We start from the raw sequence: 6,313 nt of genomic DNA on the forward strand, positions 1-6,313 counted from the left end.
ACGATGGATACCCCGCCCCCTGCCCTATAGGACTTCTCAGTCCTCCCACAATTCCAGCCACTATAGAAATTTGGACAACACCACTCACATTTCAGATTCCTAGGAGAGAGCATGTGGCATGTCAGGCTGGGTTGGGTTTCTGCCCTTGGACGTCACTGTAGGTGCCAGTGATGGGCTCAGGGTAAGAACAAGAAAGCACAATCTGTTATTTTGTTATTAGGAGGCAGGAGGGACGAGGTGGATGGCTGTCGGTAGGGAACATACCAACATGACCACTTTGACCGAACCTGGATTGTGGGTAAGGCTCTGGATTGAGCTGTGTTACTGTGTCTGTGGGTCTTTTTCAGTCTCGTTGCCAGTCTTTTCAGTGTTTGGATAGCACACGCTTCCAGCATGTGTTGCCACCATCAAGAGACTTTATGTCACTGTGCCGAGGTGCTACGGATTGAGTATTTGTGCCTCCTCCAAATTTATATGTTGAAACCAAATCTCAAGTGTGATGGTATTAGGAAGTGGGGCCTCTGGGAAGTGATTAGTGACCTTACAGAAGAGGCCCCGGAGAGTTCCCTCACCCCTCCTGTGACGTGAGGGCACATGGGAGGGCGACCTCAATGAGCCAGGAATGGCGCGCCCCAAACAATAATGAGTCTGTCATGACCTTGATCTTGGACTTCCCAGCCTCCAGGGCTGGGGGAAATAACATTTCTGCTGTTTCGAAGTCACTTAGTCTACGGTATTGTGTTATAGCGGCCCAAACACACAGACAGAGATTTGTATTGAGAAGTGGGGTGCCCCTCGAATGTGAAGGTGGCTTTGGAACTGGGTATTGGGCAGAGGCTGGAGGAGATTGGAGGCTTGTGCTAGAGAAAGCCTACACTGCTGTGAATGAAGCTTTCAGGGCAATTCTAGTGACAGCTCAGAAAGAAAAAGAGAGCCAGAGAGGAAGCCTCAATCTTGCTAGAGAATACTTGAGTGATCTTGAACAGAATGTCACAGAAATATGCAGGCTAAAGGTCATCCCAGTGAGGTCTCTGATGAGGAACATGTTACCGAACAGTGGAGGAAAGGCCATTCTTGTTATCAAGTGGCAAAGAATTTGGCTGAATTGTGCTCAGGTTCTAGTGTTTTCTGGAAGTTAGAATCTGCATGTGGTGACTCGGATATTCAGCTGAAGCTATTTCTAAGCAAAATGTTGAAGGAAAGGTCTGCGTTCCCCTGACTGCTTATAATTAAATTCGAGAAGAGAGCAATGACTTGAAGACGGGCTCGTTCACCAAAGAGGAAGCAGAAGTTAAAGATTTGGAAAATTCTCAGCCTATTAATTTTTTAAAAAATGACGCAGGGTGATGGGCAGAGAACACTGCGGATGTGGCCTAACCACAGCTGATAAGGAGACTATGAATCAGCCACCTCAACAGAAGCCTAGAGCTATTATCCGAGACGTGGAAGAACCACCACCTGAGGGAACTCACAGGTCACCAGAGCAGCTTCTGCTGTTCGCGTTACCTCCGTCTTGCTGCTGGGGCTGCTTCAGGTCACCAGCTCTGCTTCCCACAATTAGGTGGGGGTAGGGGGGGGGGGCAGGGTGCTAGTGTTTCTGAGCTGCCCCGAGCGTGGCTCCTGTGGACCTAGGGCACTGTGGTCACCCCTCCAGAAGGAACCCGCAAACTTTGTCAGTTTCTCTATGGCACTTTCTGCAGAATGCGTGAGCTGTGGGGGCATGGCTACTGACACCCAGATTTCAAAGGATGCCCAGGCACAGAGCTGGGGGAGGGGCCATTAGGTTAAGTCATGGGGGCCAAGTCCTGCCTGAAAAAGATGCAGGGAGGGGGGCTTTACCCTCGTAGGTCCAGAAGGGGAGACTTCTGCCCCAGTGGGCATGGAGGGCAGAGCATCAAGCCACAGAAGATTACTCTCATGCCTTAGGATTTAATGCTGTTTGCTTCATTGGTTTTTGGACTTGTTCAGAACCTGTCATTCCTTTCTTCTTTCCTATTTCTCCCTTTGGAACGGGGATGTCTCTCCTGTATCCGCCCACCATTGTATTTTGGAAGCACATAACTTGTTTGATTTCATAGGTGCACAGCTGGAGAGGAATTGCCTCAGGACAAATTGGGAGTTAAGGCTGAATCTGGTTGAGATGATATTTAGCTGAGACTTTGGACTTGGACTTTGGAGTTGATGCTGGAACAAGTTAAGGCTTTTGGGGCCGTTTGGACGGAATGAATGTATTTCACGTGCCAAAAGAACATGACGTGGAGCAGAATGTCATAGAATATTTGTGAATACCAGTCTGTGATATTTGGTTATAGACCAAGACAATAGATGAACCAGATACCGTATGCTAATCCAGCCTATGTGTTCCACAGAGCTGGAGGAGTCCAAATGCACCCTTGACAAGACAATCTCTACAGGAGGATGTAGTGAGAAAAAGTAGGCTCTAGAGAGAGCCCATGAATCCAGCCTTACCGCTGTGACTTTGGCCAAGTCATTTAGCCTACACGTCGATTTCCTCATGTATAAAATGGGTATAATTATATATACTTATGAGGACATTGCTTTAAGTGGCTAACAAAGCCTCTTCGGGGATTCCTTATTTACCGTATTTTCTGTACCACCTATCACCATGAGAAATTATTTTATGTACACATTTATACCCTTATCCCCCCACCAGAATGAAAGCTCGAGGAGAGCAGGAGCTTCCTTGAGTTAGTCAAGGCTGTATTGTCCGTGCCTGGCACACTTTAGCTCTTTAATAACTCTCTACTGAATAAATGAATGCACGGATGAATAGATGGACACCCAAGAGGGAAACAGAAGGGAATATAACGGGGATCACTTTTCCTGGCATCTTCCGTGGAGGGAGGGGACTGAAGAGCTCCAGGAAATAGACTGCACCCTGTGAGCCACGTTTTCTGTGTTCATGTTATTCTATTTGTTCTCCTTTGGTCATCCCCAAGGCCTTCGTCATTCTTTTTAAATATTCCTACTGTGTCTCCGCAGTGCCACGGGGTAATAAAGGTTGAGGGTTAGAGGAACCCCTACCTCTGAAGATACTAGGACACCGGTGACAATAGCTAATGAGCCAGGAATCCTGACGGCAGTGTCCCCTCTGTCCTGAATCAACCTGGGAACTCCCAGGCGGTTTATCTGAAGAAAGCAGCAATTTCCTTAACACTTCCCTACAAGTATGAGGATCAGATGACATAACTTATATTTGTAGTACAAAATTGTTTAAAGTTCATTTGAGAGAGACAGAGCGAGCGAGTGGGGTTGAGGCAGAGAGGGTGAGAGAGATCCCAAGCAAACTCCGCGCTGGTAGTACAGGGCCCGATGCAGGGCTCGAACTCACACACCTCAAGATCATGACTTGAATGGAAACCAAGAGTGGGACGCTTAACCGACTGAGCCATCCAGCCTCCCCGTGACCTAACTTCTATATAAAGCACTTGACATACAGTAAGTCCTACGTGAACGTCTGTTCTAAAAATTACCCTAAAACTCCATAATCCCAGCTCAGTACATACTTTTCCTTCAGAAATTTCTAAACATTACCACTGAGTGATAAACTGTACTTTCTCAGAATTACTGCCAGCTCTGGCCCATGGTATTTCCTCTTTTTCAAGAGAAAAAAAAAAAAAAAAAGCAAACTGGTCCCTTCTTTCTCAACCTTGTGGCAACTGAGCTCTAGCAGAGGAAATGTAAATTGCGCGACGAGCAGCCAATCTGAGGTGTAATCTCATGGTTCTCATGTAAAGAAGTTAAACAAACAGTGGAATGCCTGACCCCTTATTCTGAAGTTTTTCCACCTGCTTTGTAATTAAACACCCGTTTATAGCCCTGGGGAAAGCCCGGGCTAGCTGCACATCACTGCAATCAATTTTCAAGCAAACTTCTTTGTGAGCCTGACAAGATTCCTCTGAAGAGTCAGCCCACCCCCACCCCCAAAGTTCCTGGGGCTCTGGGGAGACCCAGCCTGTGAGGATGACCTCCTGGGGCCAGGAGCGCCATCTCCTGAGCAAACCCCGTTTCGGGCAGATGGGTCACCTTTTTGCCCGGGGCTTTAGAATTATTTGTGAGCTGTTTTCACGTTTTAAAATACTTCAGCCTGTTTGATCTTGACAAAGCTCCTGCAGGGCTCCCCTGGGAAATCTCAAATTCTAAGCTTTCAGAAATCCAAGGAAGCTGGGGAAGAGGGCTAGTGAAGCTCAGCAGAGCAGACTTCCCTGGTCAAACCCCCTTCCTGTGAGAGCTTGGGGAAGGTCCTTAACCCCTCTGTGAAATGGGAATAATAACAGTATGTGTCTCGTGAGTGTAGAATGAGGACTGATATCTTGGAACAGTCCCTGGCACACGGTATCATTCAAAAAATACTTGTTTCTCCCTTTTCCCTTCCTCTGTTTTATAAAAGTTGTCTTCAGTGATTGAGTAGGAAATACACGAACGTGATATTTATCGAATGTTTTATTTATTTCTGAGAGAGACACAGTGTGAGCAGGAAAGGAGCAGAAAGACACAGAATCCGAAGCAGGCTCCAGGCTCTGAGCTGTGAGCACAGAGCCCGATGCTGTGGGGCTCAAATTCATCGACCGCGAGGTCATGATCTGAGCTGAAGTCTCACACTGAACCATCCAGGTGCCCCATGAACGTGATTTTTTAAAAAACTAAACTCACGCGTGGCACGGATTACAGTGAAAAGAAACCCTCCCTGTGATTGCTACCCGTCATTCCCCTCTCCAAGAACGTCAGTGTCATGGGCATCCATCCAGATGGTCAACAGAGGCACACATTTGTATTTGTGTGCACTTTAAAAAAGACAAATGGTAACACACAATGTGCTCCTACGCCTTTTTAAAAAAAAAATGTACAACACCGCTCTTGAGGTATTACACGTACCATACAACTCACCCCTTTAAAGCGTGCCTTGCTTTCTTATGTATCATTTATCTCAGTTCCATGTCAGCATGATCGCATCCATCCTGTTCTTCTCTCTGACTGCATCTCATTCCACGGTATGGATGTACCGTGATTTTATTTACTCCTAGATTGCTGGGCATTTAGGTCGCCGACAGTGCTCCCAGGATAACGAATACCCTTGGACTTAGGTCTTGGTGTGTGTCCAAATATTTCTCTGAAGTTTCTCTTCTTGTCCCCCTTTCCTGGGAGATTGGATCTGTTCCTCAGTTACGTCCATAACATCTCTCACAACCCAACACACGCACGATGCTCGCAAAACGTACCTCCACACTGTTCTGTTGTTTTGGCCTAGGGTTTTAACACATATTGGGCAATATACGTTATTATTATTATTGCTACTGTTATTGAGACGGAGCATGAGGACAGTGGCTTGGCAGGAAAGCAGCAGGGAAAAAAGGGGGATATTTGTGGCTTCATTTCGATAGAACACTATTTACTAATTGTCGATGCTGGGTTTGGCAAGAAATACTCATGGACACACCATGTAGGTCATGAAGCCCATTTCTCTACAGTTCCCCTCCCCCAGTACTTAGAAATGAACTCACACAGACTTTCATAAAGCTCATCCTTAGTGACCAAACAGTTCCCCTAGACAACCCAAGGCTGACATGAAGACTCCTGAGAACTTGTCCAATAAGGGACTAAGGGCATTTCTTCAGTCTTTTTTATAACAATACCAGGAAACACTTGCAAAAGCTTTTGCCACACGCCAGGCATGACTCTAAGCGCTTTACCTGTATTAACTCGGCTGCTCCTTACGACAAGCCTGGGAGCTGTTACTGTCACAACCATCTTACAGATAAAAAACGGAGGCATAGGGAGGCTGTACAACTTGTCCAAGGTCATCCAGCTAGTGAGCCAGGAAGCCAGCATTTGCCTGGTAGCTGAGCTCCTTTATATCATTAACTGCCCCTCTCTACCGCTGCAGAGATTGCGTGGCTTGTTTTGTGTCTAAGTAACATCGTGGGAGAGAACCCGGCTCTAGCAGGATGGGCACACAGAAGACACAAGACACATTATAATCAATGTTCTTGTTTTATTCCTGACAGCCATATTCTGCTTCTTGTTAAAATTCTCCATCAGAAATTTATCCAAGGGACACAGGAGTACTGATGCATAGGGGCACTTGTACCCCAATGTTCATAGCAGCACTCTCAACAATAGCCAAATTATGGAAAGAGCCTAAATGTCCAACAACTGATGAATGGATAAAGAAACTGTGGTTTATATACACAATGGAATACTACGTGGCAATGAGAAAAAATGAAATATGGCCTTTTGTAGCAACGTGGATGGAACTGGAGAGTGTGATGCTAAGTGAAATAAGCCATACAGA

This window comes from Herpailurus yagouaroundi, unplaced genomic scaffold (assembly GCF_014898765.1).
Source record: "Herpailurus yagouaroundi ecotype Mexico unplaced genomic scaffold, PumYag 159, whole genome shotgun sequence".
NCBI lineage: Eukaryota > Metazoa > Chordata > Mammalia > Carnivora > Felidae > Herpailurus > Herpailurus yagouaroundi.